At 41.0% G+C, this 17326-nt stretch overlaps 2 pseudogenes; one reads left to right on the top strand and one right to left on the bottom strand.

Annotated features, from left to right (window-relative positions):
- Positions 1-906: 906 nt before the first annotated feature.
- Positions 907-1855, top strand: LOC112579370 (annotated as a pseudogene).
- A 13833-nt stretch (positions 1856-15688) lies between these two features.
- Positions 15689-16613, bottom strand: LOC112579503 (annotated as a pseudogene).
- Between the last annotated feature and the right edge of the window lie 713 nt (positions 16614-17326).

The following is a 17326-nucleotide window of genomic DNA, read 5'->3' as shown; positions in this document are numbered from 1 at the left end:
AGCCGCTGCTCCCTAACTTGAACGAGCAGTATCTCCTCACAGCTGCCCCTCTTTACCTAGAACGTGGAGTAGCTCCTCTTGGCCCTCCTGCGCCCCCACACCTAAAAAGTTAATAGGTGTATTGAATTGATTTTTACATTTCCTGGTCTTTGCTCTTTCCTTCTAACTTTTTGAAAATATATATATGTTTCAACCTTTTGTTTATTTATTTATTTATTTATTTATTTATGGCTGCACTGGGTCTTCATTGGTTTGTGCAAGCTTTTTCCAGTTGCAGCAAGTGGATGCTGCTGTTTGAGCAGGGGTTAGTCTTCCTTGTAGTGCACAGGCTTCTCAGTGAGGTGGTTTTTCTTGTTGCAGAGCACAGCCTCTAGATGTGCCAGCTTCAATAGTTGTGGAATACAGGCTTAGTTGCTCCACAGCATGTGGGCTCTTCCTGGACCAGGGATCCAGGTCCATGTCCCCTGTATTGACAGGTGCATTCCTATGCACTGCGCCATCAGGAACGTTTATCTCCTAACTTTTTGATATCAAAGGATATCCTATAGTAAAATCTTCTCCACATCTATTTTCTCCAATAGCCATAAAACACTCCTATACCTTCCTTCTGTAAAAGCATAACTGCTTTCTGGACATATAAAGATTCCCTTGGGTAAAAATCAAAATTGCTTTTATGATCTTAACTAAGAAAATAACAAAGGAAGAGATGACAAGCTCTGAGCTAAAACAAGCAAACACAATAAAACATCCATTAACTTATGTCCCTGCTGTTTCCCTTCCCCAAGTCTTCCTTGATGATTTATTACATAGTGATTTCAAGTGATCATAGAATGTTTGCTCAGTTTCTATATTTTCCACTTTTCATAGATTAGTCAAAGAACTCTGGTCTTGTGGCTGCCTCGAGTCATGTTTTTGGTTACTAGCTCCACTCAAGTCCCCTTCTACTTCATCCTCACGGGCATCCCTGGTGTTGAGGTCTTCCATACCTGGATTTCCATCCCATTCTGCTGTCTCTACACTATCTCTATCATAGGCAACAGCATCATACTGGCTGTCATCAGGGCAGAGCCCTCTCTGCGTAAGCCCATGTACTTTTTTCTCTCCATGTTTGCCCTAAGAGACCTGGGACTTACCATCACCACTTGGCCTACAGTCATGGGGATCCTCTGGTTCAATGCCTCAGGGATCAGCTTTGAGGCTTGTTTTGCTCAGTTCTTCTTCCTCATAGATTCTCCTCTATGGAATCTTCATGGTGCTGTTGACCATGTCCCTTGACCACTACATGGCCATTTGCCACCCCCTCCATTAGTTTTCCATCCTCACCAGGAAGGCAGTCTGTGGCATAGGTCTAGCTATCATTTGCTGCTGTCTTCTGGCTGTTCTTCCTGCATTGTTCTTGTTGAAAAGGCTCCCCTTTTGTGGCTCCCATCATCTCTCCCACTCCTACTGTCTCCATCAAGACATGATTCACCTGGTATGTGCTGACACCTCTACAAATAATGGGTATGGATTTGTTCTAGCTCTGCTTATTATCATACTGGACCCCTTGCTCATTGTGCTGTCCTATGCACTCATCTTGAGAAGTGTCCTCAGAATTGCTTCCCAGGTTGAAAGCCCCTGGGCCCTCAATAACTGTCTGTCCCACATTTTAACTGTTTTCATCCTCTATGTGCACTTGGTAGGTGTGTCCATGACTCACTGCTTTGCCAAGCATGCCACTCTAATTGTACATGTCAGTATGGCCAATGTCTATGTACTAGCACCTCCTGTGATGAACCCTTTTATCTACAGTATAAAAGCCAAACATATCCATCAAGGGATTTTTCACCTCTTTACTTCTAAACAGTTGCAATAGAGTGTTGAGAAGTAATTTCTTGATATTATTCCTTAAGAAAATCATTTGGGAAACGTGGAAGTTCATGTTCCATGTGTCCAATAATGTATGAATCACAAAACAAGAATGAAAGTTAAATACAATGTTTCGCTTCTTGAATTTGTAATTTAAACTAAACTGAACGGCCACCTCATGTGAAGAGTTGACTCATTGGAAAAGACTCTGATGCTGGGAGGGTCTGGGGGCAGGAGGAGAAGGGGATGACAGAGGATGAGATGGCTGGATGGCATCACCGACTCGATGGACATGGGTTTGGGTGAACTCCGGGAGTTGGTGATGGACAGGGAGGCCTGGCATGCTGCGATTCATGGGGTCTCAAAGAGTCGGACACGACTGAGTGACTGAACTGAACTGAACTGAACCAGCTATATGTGGTATAACAACTTGATTTATACAAGATTTTTGCATACTAAGTTCCTCAAAGCTATAATTCTCAACTTTTTCTTTTTGCTTATATTTACTCATAATATTTCTGTCCTTAATTCCACCTGGCTAATACTATTCTTGTTGTTCAGTTGCCCAGTCGTGTCCGACTATTTGTGACCCCATAAACTGCAGCACACTAGGCTTCCTTGTACTTCACCAGTGCCTGCAGCTTGCTCAAACCCATGTTCATTAAGTCAGTGATGTCATCCAACTATCGCATCCTCTGTTATCCCCTTCTTCTCCTGCCTTCAATCTTTCCCAACATCAGGGTGTTTTCCATTGAGTTGCTCCTCTCATCAGGTAGCCAAAATATTGGAGCTTCAGCATCAGCAACAATCTCTCTAATGAATATTCAGAATTGATTTCCTTTAGGATTGACAAGCTTGATCTCCTTGCAGGCCAAGGGACACTCAAGAATCTTCTCCAACACCACAGTTCAAAAACATCAATTCTTCAGTGCTCAGCCTTCTTTATAGTCCAATCCTCACATTCACACATGACTACTGGAAAAACTATAGCTTTGACTAGACAGACCTTTGTTGGCAAAGTAACATCTCTGCTTTTGAATATGCTGTCTAGGTTGGTCATACCTTTTCTTCCAAGGAGCAAGCGTCTTTTCATTTGATGGCTGCAGTCACCATCTGCAGTGATTTTGGAGCCCCCCAAAATAAAGTCTCTCACTGTTTCCATTGTTTCCCCATCTACATGTCATGAAGTGATGGGACCAGATGCCATGATCTTAGTTTTCTGAATGTTGAGCTTTAAGCCAATTTTTTCACTCTCCTCTTTCACTTTCATCAAGAGGCTCTTTAGTTCCTCTTCACTTTCTGCCATAGGGTGATATCATCAGTATATCTGAGGTTATTGCTGTTTCTCCCAGCAATCTTGACTGCATTTTGTGCTTCATCCAGCCCTGCATTTCTCATGATGTACTCTGCATATAAGTTAAATAAGCAGAGTGACAATATACAGCCTTAACACACTCCTTTCCCAATTTTGAACCTGTCTGTTGTTCCTTGTTTGGTTCTAACTGTTGCTTCTTGACCTGCATACAGATTTCTCAGGAGACAGTCAGGTAGTCTATATTCCCACCTCTTGAAGAATTTTCCACATGTCTTAAACTATTTAAGAGCTGTAGAATACTGTTGATACTATTCTTATCTGTTAATTATTGTTAATTCTTGGCATCCATGATTATAACCATAGCATCTTCTTCAGGCTTCATCATATAGATTTTGATTTCATCATCTTCTGCTCTCTCTGGATAAAAAGACTCATTTTAATTAGCAAGGAGGAAGAAATTCTCCTCTTCCCTTCAGGTTTTTATGGTTGGTGTAAAAATTAAATTGATATGAGACAGATTATCAGGTAAAAATCACGTGAAAGTTTAATTACATGTATGGGAGAGATCAGGAAAACTGAGCAACTCTTTGAAGTGGCCAAAGCCCTCAACTTGAATGCCATCCTCAGCTAAAGATGAAAGAGGATTTTGAGGGTAGGAAAAGTCAAATATAGAATATTACCAGAAAAAGCACAGTTAGTAGGGTTGTGGTTGTGATTGTTATGGGGATTTACATCATTGCCTTCTGCACTGACAAGAGTATCTGGTTATTTGGTCATCCTCAGCTAGGGAGATACCTTTACAAATGAAGATTTCCCTTATAAATGTAAATGTTTCTTACAACATGTGAACGTCTACTTGGTTTTCAGAATTTCTTTCATGCTAGTTGTTTCTTAGAAAATTGTATGCCAAAGAGAAATATTATGGCATGGTAAATTCTGCTCATCTACCATACATGCAGTTGATCCTTGAACAACACAAGTTTCAGTTGCATGGATCTACTTATTCATGAAATTGCTTCAGTAAATACATATAATAGTAGTTCATGATCCAGGATTGGTTGAATCCATGGATAGGGAACTGAGGATATGTAGAGATGACTTAAAGTTATACATGGATTTTAACTGCATGGTGGATGATGCCCTTAAATCCCATGTTGTTAAAGGCTTAATCATATATTGTACAGATCTAACATGAAAAAGAACTAGCTAAGAAGTGATCAAACAGTATAAAATAGTGCTCAGTTCTGTGATTGGGCTAAATGATTTTGCATTATATTGGATTATTTAATAATAATCAAATCCCTCATTACCAAGCAAGTAGTTTTATTTTCATGCAAAGCTGTTGCTAGCCTAGTAATATAAATAACACTTTGTGTTTGCCTTCTCTTTTCCCATACTTTTATCTTTTCCCTCTTTCATTGTCACTGTATTCATATTGTTTCCTCCAATAAAGCATTAACCCATAGATTTTTCTCAAGTTTTGTTTTCTAAAACTTTACCTTATTTTGGCTTCTGTCATCCAATTGTGGAGACGGCAATGGCACCCCACTCCAGTACTCTTGCCTGGAAAATCCCATGGGTGGAGGAGCATGGTAGGCTGCAGTCCATGGGGTTGCTAAGAGTCAGACACAACTGAGCGACTTCACTTTCACTTTTCACTTTCATGCATTGGAGAAGGAAATGCCAACCCACTCCAGTGTTCTTGCCTGGAGAATCCCAGGGATGGGGGAGCCTGGTGGGCTGCCATCTATGGGGTCACACAGAGTTGGACACGACTGAAGCGACTTAGCAGCAGCAGCAGTAGCAGCATCCAATTGCACCTTGTGAGGAGAAATTCTTGGATATCAGCCTAAAGTGGTAATCATTTATTATTGTATTTGTGTTTTTAAAATTTGCCTTCCTTGTTAAAATATAAGCATCATAGAGGCAAAGTATACTTGCAGTGGTAGATCCTTGGTAACTAGTACTTATTAAAATATAGGGGCTTTCTGTTAAATAAATAAATGAATGAATAATTTTCATTGACTAATTGAATAAATAAAGCAGAATGGATGTATTCTGTCATTAAATTTCAATGATGGAACAGTAACATATCAAGAAATGTGCCCCTCTGGAGATTTGAGTTTAATTTTTTCTATAAATGACACTGACCTGATGTTCCTGCCACTTCAGTCTATATAGATAACATATGTGTTTCTGCCTCACTTTTCTGTAGCAGTTCCTGCCGTGGCCTGTTAGTATAAGAGGTAGATGTGTTCTTCACCTATGTGATGTCTCATAGAATTAATAATCCAAAGTCTGAAATTTAGGATTTACTTAAAAGATCAAGACTGTCAGTGATAGAAATAATAAGTATGAAAAGGCAAAAAGATAGGATACTGAAAGATGAACTTCCCAGGTTGGTAGGTGCCCAATATGCTACTGGAGATCAGTGGAGAAATAATTGCAGAAAGAATGAAGAAACAGAGCCAAAACAACACCCAGTTGTGGATGTGACTGGTGATGGAAGTAAAGTCCAATGCTGAAAAGAGCAATACTGCATAGGAACCTGGAATGTTAAATCCATGAATCAAAGCAAATTGGAAATAGTAAAACAGGAGATGGCAAGAGTGAACATTGACATTTTAGGAATCAGTGAACTAAAATGAACTGGAAAGGGTGAATTTAATTCAGATGACTATGGTATCTACTACTGTGGGCAGGAATCCCTTAGAAGAAATGCAGTAGCCATCATAGTCAACAAAAGAGTCTGAAATGCAGTACTTGAATGCAATCTCAAAAATGACAGGATGATCTCTGTTCGTTTCCAAGGCAAACCATTCAATATCATAGTAATCCAAGTCTATGCCCCTACCAGTAATGCTGAAGGAGTTGAAGTTGAATGGTTCTATGAAGACAAACAAGACCTTCTAGAACTAACACCTAAAAAAGATGTCCTTTTCCTCATAGGGGACTGGAATGCAAAAGTAGGAAATCAAGAGATACCTGGAGTAACAGACAAACTTGGCCCTGGAGTACAAAACAAAGCAGATCAAAGGCTAACAGAGTTTTGCCAAGAGAACACGCTGGTCATAGCAAACATCCTCTTCCAATAACACAAGAGAAGACTCTACACATGGACATCATCAGATGATCAATACCGAAATCAGATTGATTATACTCTTTGCAGCCAAAGATGGAGAAGTTCTATACAGTCAGCAAAAACAAGACTGGGAGCTGACAGTGGCTCAGAACCTGAACTCCTTATTGCCAGATTCAGACTTAAATTGAAGAAAGTAGGGAAAACCACTAGACCATTCACATATGACCTAAATCAAATCCCTTATGATTATACAGAAGACAAATAGATTCAAGTGACAAATAGATTCAAGGGATTATATCTGATAAAGCGTCTGAAGAACTATGGACAGAGGTTCATGGCATTTACAGGAGGCAGTGATCAAGACCATCCCTAAGAAAAAGAAATGCAAAAAGGCAAAGTGATTGTCTGAGGAGGCCTTACAAATAGCTCAGAAAAGAAAAGACACAAAAGGAAAAGGAGAAAAGGAAGGATATACTCATTTGAATGCAGAGTTCCCAAGAATAACAAGGAGAGATAAGAAAGCCTTTCTCAGTGATCAATGCAAAGAAATAGAGGAAAACAACAAAATGGGAAAGATTGGAGATCTCTTTAAGAAAATTAGAGATACGAAGGGAACATTTCATGCAATGATGGGCACAATAAAGGACAGAAATAAAGCAGAAGATGTTAAGAAGAGGTGGTAAGAATACACAGGAGAACTATACAAAATAAGATCTTCACGACCCAGATAACTACGATGGTGTGATCACTCACCTAGAGCCAGACATCCTGGAATGTGAAGTCAAGTGGCCCTTACAAAGCATCACTATGAACAAAGCTGGTGGAGGTGATGGAATTCCAGTTGAGCTATTTCAAATCTTAAAAGATGATGCTATGAAAGTGCTGCACTCAATGTGGTAGCAAATTTGGAAAACTTAGCAGTGGCCTCAGGCCTGGAAAAGGTCAGTTTTCATTCCAATCCCAAAGAAAGGCAATGTCAAAGAATGCTTAAACTACCACACAATTGCATTCATCTCACATGCTAGTAAAGTAATGTTCAAAATCTTCCAAGCCAGGCTTCAACGGTTCATCAACCATGAACTTCCAGATGTTCAAGCTGGTTTTAGAAAAGGCAGAGGAACCAGAGATCAAATTGCCAACATCTGATGAATCATTGAAAAAGCAAAAGAGTTCCAGAAAAACATCTACTTTTGCTTTGTTTTTATGCCAAAACCTTTGACTGTGTGGATCACAATGAACTCTGGAAAAGTCTTAAAGAGATAGGAATACCAAAACACCTGACCTACCTTCTGAGAAATGTGTATGTAGGTCAAGAAGCAACAGTTAGAACTGGACATGGAACAACAGACTGGTTCCAAATCAGGAAAGGAGTACATCAAGGCTTTATATTGTCATCCTGCTTATTTAACTTATATGCAGAGCACATTATGAGAAATGCTGGGCTGGATGAAGCACAAGCTGGAATCAAGATTGCCAGGAGAAATATCAATAACCTCAGATATGCAGATGACACCACCCTTATGGCAGAAAGTAAGGAAGAACTAAAGAACCTCTTGATGAAAGTGAAAGAGGAGAGTGAAAAAGTTGGCTTAAAGCTCAACATTTAGAAAACTGAAATCATAGCATCCGGTCCCATCACTTCATGACATGTAGATGGAGAAACAATGGAAACAGTGAGAGACTTTATTTTTGGGGGCTCCAAAATCACTGCAGATGGTGACTGCAGCCATGAAATTAAAAGATGTTTGCTCTTTGGAAGAAAAGCTATGACCAACCTAGAGAGCATATTCAAAAGCAGAGACATTACTTTGCCAACAAAGGTCCGTCTAGTCAAGGCTATGGTTTTTCCAGTAGTCATGTATGGATGTGAGAGTTGGACTATAAAGAAAGCTGAGCACTTAAGAATTGATACTTTTAAACTGTAGTGTTGGAGAAGACTCTTGAGAGTCCCTTGGACTGCAAGGAGATCTAACCAGTCCATCCTAAAGGAAATCAGTCCTGAATATTCATTAGAAGGACTGATGCTGAAGCTGAGACTCCAATACTTTGGCCATCTGATACGAGTAACTGACTCATTTGAAAAGACCCCTATGCTGGGTAAGATTGAAGGCAGGAGAAGGGGATTACAGTGGATGAGATTGTTGGATGGCATCACCTACTCAACAGACATGAGTTTGAGTAAGCTCTGGGAGTTGGTGATGGACGGGGAAGTCTGGTGTGCAGCAGTACATGGTTTAGCAAAGAGTCAGACATGACTGAGCTTCTGAACTGAACTGAATAATTATTGTCATGGTTGCTTTTAAGTCATGATTTGGTAGCCTGTAGCATTTTCTTCTGGAGAAGGCAATGGCACCCCACTCTGGTACTCTTGCCTGGATGGAGGAGCCTGGTGGGCTGCAGTCCATGGGGTTGCTAAGAGTCAGACACAACTGAGCGACTTCACTTTCACTTTTAACTTTCATGCATTGGAGAAGGAAATGCCAACCCACTCCAGTGTTCTTGCCTGGAGAATCCCAGGGATGGGGGAGCCTGATGGACTGCCGACTATAACGTTGCACAGAGTCGGACACGACGGAAGTGACTTAGCAGCAGCAGCAGCAGCAGCAGCAGCATTTTCTTCTTAAATATTTTCTGTTTTTCTCCAAGAATCACCTGTAAATGCTCTACAAGCCACAAGGTGGCAGGAGTGTTTTATGGAACTGCTGACTCACCTGCGGCTATCCAGGAGCCACTCTGAAGGAAGGACTTGCAGACCTGATACAAGGAGGGTGGGAGATAGATGAGAAAGTAAGGTGTTTTTCCCCACTTCTTTTTCCCAATGGTAATGCTAAAAAAAAAAAAAAAAAGTCTCTTTTCTTTCCATTGTTGACAGCAAAGACAGGTGCATCACTAAAACCATGGACTTCTTTTGGGGTCTTAGTCTATATTCACTTTAATCCAAGTGTACACAAGCCAGCACTGCTCTTAGTGTAGCAAGATGGAAACAGCCCCGCACAACTCCTGCCTCCAGCCAACAAGACTGTATGTTTGAGTTTCTCATATACATTTATCTAAGTGTGAAGAAAAAGGGCAGAGGGTTAAAAGAAGGAATTCTCTTTAAGGAAGGTATGAAGGTAGAAGTCAGGGGTCTTTCAATTTATTTTTAATGTGTATGAAGTATATCTATTATGTTATATTTGTATCATAGAACTATTTAAAGTATTCTTGGAAATTTTAAAAGAATCAATTATTTACTGGTTACATGATCTTAAAGATTTTCTCAAATTACCAGATTTTTAAAGTAAAAATAAGATGTAAAAAATCTTTTCTTAATAGTGAATCTAATAGTGCTACATGCAGCTCATAGTGGCTGCTAAAATACCATGGTTCATGGACTTCTAACATTAATCATCATTCTGTGCCTACCATCTCACACATAAGCACTCACATCTCTCATGCTGGCCTCATCCTGCTGCTACTGCTGCTAAGTCACTTCAGTCGTGTCCAACTCTGTGCAACCCCATAGATAGCAGCCCACCAGGCTCCCCTGTTCCTGGGATTCTCCAGGCAAGAACACTGGAGTGGGTTGCCATTTCCTTCTCCAATGCATGAAAGTGAAAAGTGAAAGTGAAGTTGCTCAGTCGTGTCCGACCCTCAGCGACCCCATGGACTGCAGCCTACCAGGCTTCTCCATCCATGGGATTTTCCAGGCAAGAGTACTGGAGTGGGGTGCCATTGCCTTCTCTGTGCTGGCCTCATAGTGTTAGATAATAAGCAGGTGCTTAAGTTACATTTGTGAATGAATGAGTGTGCATATGTGTGCTAAGTCACTTCAGTTGTGTCCAATTCATTGTGACCCCATGGACTGTAGCCCTCCAGGCTCTTCTGTCTGCGGGATTCTCCAGGCAAAAATACTTGAGTGGGTTGCTATGTCCTAAATACCTACCTTTAAAAACTTCATCCTCCCTATATGTCTAATTCTAGATCCTGATCATATAGCTATATATATAGATAGATAGATAGATAGATATCCAAATATTCTAGCACAGTTTCTACTTCAAAGTCACTTAACAAATGTTGATAAATGAGTGTCTGTATAATCCGGTCAACATAACTGCCATATGACCTGGGTTTCTTGGAAGTCTATATGTTAGATATGTGAGGGCCACAAGAAAGACGGATGTTTTTGAGAGGACAAAGGAAAAAAAAAGTTTTCTTCCAACATCCTCAGAAAAGAGTTCCTCTGATTCCTCATGAAAATGTGCAAATTCAACATTCTACTCTCAGGAACACTTGGGCCTACAGAAGAAAGCCACCACTAGATCTGCAATCTTGGTTCTTCCTGTTTCTAAGCATTAACAGCTTAAATCACTCAGTGTCTGGGAACCTCAGAAACCTTCTCATAGGGGCTTCCCTAGTAGTCCAGTGGATGAGACCCTGTGCTCTCAACGCAAAGGAACCAGGTTCAATCCCTGATGAGGGTATTAGATCCCATATGCTGCAAATGAGACTTAATATGCTGCAACTAAAGATCCCACATGCTCCAAGGAAGATTGAAGATCCCATGTGGTGCAACTTAGACCTAGTGCAGCCAAATAAAGAAATAAACATTTTTTTAAATAAAAAAAATCTTCTGATAAATTGAGCTAAAACATCCACCAGGTCCTATTTTCTCACAGCGTCCTTGTAAGAATAGAATGCAAGTCTTTCCATTAAAATATCTCACTTACTATCAAGAATTGTGCTTATAATCAAGTTTTGAAAAAGTCTTGGCTTTCTTTGACAGATCAGACCAGGTGTCTCTTCATCCTGAATATCAAATGATACCATTTTCGAAAAATTTCTAGTAATAGTAATAATAATAACTAAACCATCTATAACATTTACTATGAGCCAGGAAGGATTAGGTGCATTACATGTACTAGTGCATTTAATCCAACACATCAAAGAGACCAAACAGATTAAGTGATTTGCTGGAGTACACAACCAGAAAGTGAAAAGTGGCATTCTAAACCATACCATCTGATTTCAAAACTATGGCACTAGCTTAGTCAATCCTCAAGGAAATCAGTCCTGAATCTTCATTGGAAGGACTGAAACTGAAGCTGAAGCTCCAGTACTTTGGCCACCTGATGTGACGAGCCAACTCATTAGAAAAGACCCTGATGATGGGAAAGATTGAAGGCAGGAGGAGAACGGGATGATAGATGACAAGATGGTTGAATGGCATCATCAATTCATTGAACATGAGTCTGAGAAAACTTTGGGAGATGGTGAAGGACAGGGAACCTGGCGTGTGGCAGTCCATGGAGTCGCAAAGAGTCGGACAAGACTGAGTGACTGAACGACAAATGTATATGCTCAGCCGCTCAGTCATGTCCGAATCTTCATGCCCCATGGACTGTAGCCCACCAGGTTCCTCTCTCCATGAAATTTTCCAGGCCAGAATATTAGAGTGGGGTGCCATTTCCTACTCCAGGGGATCTTCTCAACCCAGGAATCAAACCCAAGTCTCTTGTGTCTCCTACATTGGCAGGCAGATTCTTTACCATTAGCATCACTTGGGAAGCATATGTATGAAGAACCATGAAAGGATAAATTTTCGAAAACCAGAGAGGTCGTAACTGGGCTGGGGCTTCCCAGATGGCACTAGTGTTAAAGAAGTCACCTGCCAACGCAGGAGACATAACAGACTTGGATTTGATTTCTAGGTCGGGAAGATCCCCTGGAGGAGGGTATGGTAACCCACTCCAATATTCTTGCTTGGAGAATCCCATTGACAGAGGATCCTGGTGGGCTACAGTCCATAGGGTCACAAAGAGTGGGATACGACTGAGGCAACTTAGCACTCACACACATATAACTGGATTATCCATTCTGAGCCATATTAATGCTTGAAGATGCACCAAATCTGAGCAAGCTGGGGACTCCACAGAAGCAAAGAGCCAAGTGAAGCTTGGGTTACTTATAAGGCATAATTGGAAGAGGGAGTAGTTTTGCTTTGGTAGAAGTAAAACTTTGAAGAATGTCTGACTCTTTACTAACTTCTGAGTCAGGACTGGCAAATGCTTTATCTTGATCGGATATGAGACATGAGACAATGAGAAGAGATACAGGAATAATGCTTAAGGAAAAGAATACATTAGAAAAGTCCATTCACAATTTCTGCTCTGCAAAAAGATTCATCTGTGCCATTTTTTAGATTCTACATTATATGCATTAATATGTGATATTTGTTTTCCTTTTTCTGACTTACTTAGCTATGTATGGCAAACTCTAGGTGCATCCACATCTCTACAAATGACCCAATTTCATTTCTTCTTATGGTTGAATAATATTCCATTGTATATATGTACTACATCTTCTTTCTCGAGGAGTGGGGAAGGGGAAGTAAGATGAATTGGGAGGGTAACACTGACATATATATGCTACCATGTGTAAAAGAAATGAGCTAGTGGGACCTGCTGTATAGCACAGGGAGCTCAGCTTCCTAGATGGATGAGGTGGGGAGGGGGGTGTATAAGAGGGAGATCCAAGCAAGAGGGGATATATGTATACATATAATTGACTGGCTTCACTGTACAGCAGAAACTAACACAACATTGTAAACTATACTGCAATAAAAAATTATGGTAACACTGAAAACTGTATCGACAGAATGTAAAAGGACAGATAGTATTAAAAAAAGAATACATCTGAATGTGTATATTTTTGCTAGTGTCTCTGTTGTGATGAACCAGGGAATCAGAAACATGATTTTTCATTTTAACTTCAAAAACCTCTGTTTAAAGTGGCTTTATTCCAGTTAAAAGTGAAATGACTAAAACCCAGTGGTTAAAGGACTTTGGAAGTTCACATGGCAGTGTTCATCACAGCTTCTCTTCCATCTGAACCACATTGAGACCTCAGAGACTATTCTTTTCCCCTTTCCTAGAGTCTTTCCTTCTGGGTCATTCACTGTAGGGGGAGGGGGAGTTATTGCAAAGCATGGGAGGGGAGTGGTTAGAGATCATAAGGTCTGTGCGTAAGTGATTAGACCCCAAGTGCTGGAAGGAACTAGAAGTTTGGGCCTGTGTCGCTTGGCTCAGATAACAGCTCCACCTCAACCCTCCTGAACTTGCATGCACAGGAACTCCTTTTGGGACTGGATAAGGGTTAGTCACCGGTAAAGAGCTGTTTTCTTGAATTTAAAATTTTATTCCAGAGATTTCAAGTCCCAGAGGAACACCCTGCTTCCTTTCTTCTTTTAGCATCCTACTGACAGAGAGACCTTCCCCTAGACTCCTTTCTGAGCCTCACTTCAGTTTTCTAGCTGTTTCTCCTTTGTCTTCTATACTCTTTTTGCTCATTTTCTTTTCCCTTTATTCCACTGACCTTTAACTGACCACCTAAGGCCTGTTCAGAGAAGGCAATGGCACCCCACTCCAGTACTCTTGCCTGGAAAATCCCATGGACGGAGGAGCCTGGTAGGCTGCAGTCCATGGGGCCGCTAAGAGCGACTTCACTATCACTTTTCACTTTCATGCATTGGAGAAGGAGATGGAAACCCACTCCAGTGTTCTTGCCCGGAGAATCCCAGGGACAGGGGAGCCTGGTGGGCTGCTGTCTATGGGGTCGCATAGAGTCGGACATGACTGAAGTGACTTAGCAGCAAGGCCTGTTCTGGTTTCTTTACTCACTGCTTATCTCTTCCACTGGGGCTCATCTCTAAGGCATCTAAACTTTAGCATCAGCACAAAGCTGGACAAGCAATGTATGTCCCTAAGGAGTTCTTGAGCTATCAACTGCCCCATGGTCATGCTTTCCCACAAGGTGGTAGATTGATTCTAAGCACCCCTCTAACTAGCTCCTTGCAGTGCTTCAGTTTGTATGTTAACCAGAGCAGAAGACGGTGCTGGTACTCCGCTCTCGATCCTGCATTCATGCCTCCTATGGCCACCTTCAGGCTGCTCAGATTTCCCCAGAGAGGCTAGCAGAGGTCCTCTATGAATGGTTAGGGACATAAACTTCATCCTGTCAACAAGTCAACACACACCGAGCACCTATGTGGTGAAACAAGTGGATCTCTGCACCCATCTATAGAGGGCTTAACTGGATTAATTATATATTCTGTCTAGGTGGTCTCAAGCCACGTTATCATTCTGAAGCTGTGTCCTTGAGGCAGCTTCTAGTAGAGTGCACAGTCCAAGTACAGGGAAAAGCAGCCTCTGATTGCCCAGGTCCGGCTCACCAGTCAACTAGTGGTCACTTCCACTCTTCCAAAACCCTTGTATTTCATTGTCTATCTTTTGTTCACAAGAACATATTTTTGGTTCACTTTAAAACTTGTCATTTTAGTCATAGGTCCTGGCTCTTCAACTGGTCATAGAATCATGAACCTACTGTCCTTAAGCCTAGACTGAGAAAAAAAATCAACTTTGATCGATATTTGGAGCTAGAAAAGGTCATTTTTTCCTTCTACTTATCAGCATTGCCTCCATCCTCTCTTTTTCTACCCACTTTACACATATAACCAGCTCTATCTCCAGTCAAGTAATGTTGTTGGTAAAAATAATAATAGAATTATATATCTGTTATATAATCTGTTATATTATTTATATATATGTACATACAGGGGTAAGTCAGTAGGTAAAGAATCCACCTGTAATGCCAGATATTGTCTGCAAAGTGAGAGACCTGGGTTTGATCCCTGAGTCAGGAAAGCCCCATGGAGAAGGAAATGGCTACTCAATCCAGTATTTTTGCCTAACCCTAACCCTAACCCTAATTTTTCTGTGGAAATCCCATGGAGAGAGGAGCCTGATGGACTACAGTCCATAGGGTGGCAGGAGTCTGGCACAACTTAGTGAATAAACCACCACTACCACATATATTAATGGTGATAATAATAATATTTAATAAATGTTTATTAAAATTTTAACTGAACAGACTTAGGTATAATTAGATATACTTTCCCTAGAGTTGTCATTTTAAACTGAGGGGAGTAAGTCTCATTGCTTCACTTAGTGCAATTTTCTAGAAACTAGTTCCATATAAGAAAATTTTCAGCAACTACTTCCACATAAGAAAAAAATACTGGATACATGTCTGGAGTTGAGTGAGTTTTTCCTAAATATATCAAAGCCTGTACATACAAAACATATTGAAAAACAATGAGCTTTGATTTAAATGCTGGTGGCCCATACTGTAAATCCAAGAATCATATATTGGGTGCCATAGATTCATTCAACAGAATGAGTTATCTGGGAAAACAGCAAAGAGCAGTTGGTCAATTGAGATATATGTTTAGTATGTGTATATTATATAATATGCAACTCAGCCACAAATGGGCAGTGTGATATGATCCTCTAAATAGCAGAAAGGTTGGTTTATATTAACTTGGTTTTGTTTAGTTGCTCCCATTAACAAATCTGTCAGCTTGCCCAGGTTTCCTGAATTATTCTTCAGAGAACAGTGAGTCAAAGTTATGCTCTAGAATGAAACAGAAAGAAAAAGTGAATTATACCAGTCTGGATCTGCTTTGTTTTAATGCTGTAGGTGACAGGATTCATAAAAGGTGGGAAAAGGAAGTAGATATGGCTCATCATGACGTGGACCACATGAGGAGCATGTCTTCCAAACCTATGAATAAATGTCAGACCAACGACAGTGACATAGAATACCAGGATGCAGCACATGCGTTGAGGTCCTTGGCCCTTTCTTCTCCAGAAGCAATGCCCACGACAGTCTTGAGGATCAAAATGGAGGAGAAAAAGATGACAAGAAAGTCCAACAAGACCATTGCAAATACAACCACAACAAGATAGAGACAATTGAAGATGACATTGGCACATGGTAAATTGATGACATCTTGGTGTAGACAGAAAGCATGAGAGAGTACATGGGATCAACAATAGGGGAACCAGGGAAGGAGAAGAATTATTCGTGCAATTGATAGACTGGCCCTTGTCAATGCCTCCATCCCAATCTTTATTACCCTGCTGTTGGTCAGGATGAAGTATATCTCAAGGGGTTGCAGATGGCAGTGAAGCTGTCATAGGCCATGGCAAGCAAAACACCAGACTCTATGATATAAAGAGTATGAATAAAGTAGGCCTGGGAGAAGCAGGCCCTGTGGCTAATCTCTCTGTGGTTCAACCACAGGATGCCCCAAACTGTGGGCATCATGGTCAGTGTCACTCCAAGGTTGGTGGCTGCCAACATAGCTAAGAAACAGTACATGGGCTCATGGAGGTTATAGTAATCCCTAGTGAGAAAGAGAAGGGTTCCACTACCAAGAAGTATGGAGACATAAACCATCAACAAAGGAATGGAGATCCAGTGATGTGCCTTCTCCATACCTGAGAAGCCAGTTAGCAGAAACCGAGAAGCAGTGGTGTTGAGCACCATCCTCCCCCATGAAGTCCACTTCCTACCTGCTCAGAGCCTCGCCTCCAGCCTCTTCCACATTCACTTTGCCCTACAGGCCAGTGATAGCAGCCTTCTTCTCAGCAGTAAAATGCACCATGATGTCAAGTTTTGGAGCTTACAGGTGATTACAGAAGCATCAGAAGCAAGTCTGTGCTGCTGCTGGATGCTGTAGCCTTTTATTCTTTACTGCTGAAATTCTGCTTCCTTGCTCCCCCTTGCCTTAGAAGTCATTGGTCAAGGTTAGGCTGTGTCCCTCAGGGGTGGAGTCAGGTCAGCTGATGGTCAGCAAGGAAGATGTATATTGAGTGTGTGATAACATGTTGGTTCCTGAGATATCCTTCCTTTGTTAGGTCCTCCTCCATCCTCAACACTATTTTTCACTCACTCCCCATTTTTACTCTCTGCACTTCCCATGTTTTCCTCCACAATGGCACCCATCTCTCCCATTCTCCTTCACCCAGAATGATCCATGGAGTGCAGCTAAGCACCAGACAAGGAAGGAGTTCTATTCAAACCATTTTAGTATTGGTTAAAGATAGTGAGATGGTGACAAAGACAAAAACATGCTCAAGATAGAAAATCCTACTGTAGACAAGAAACTCAATCAGTTCTAGCTCTCTTGAGGAGTGGATTATAGCCAAGATCTGGATTTCAGTTTTCCAGGGATGAAAAAAACAAAACACACACACATA

The sequence above is a fragment of the Bubalus bubalis genome, chromosome 16 (assembly GCF_019923935.1).
Source record: "Bubalus bubalis isolate 160015118507 breed Murrah chromosome 16, NDDB_SH_1, whole genome shotgun sequence".
NCBI classification, from domain to species: Eukaryota; Metazoa; Chordata; class Mammalia; order Artiodactyla; family Bovidae; genus Bubalus; species Bubalus bubalis.
Note: the sequence above shows the minus strand (reverse complement) of the source record. Positions and strands in the feature narration are given on the sequence as shown.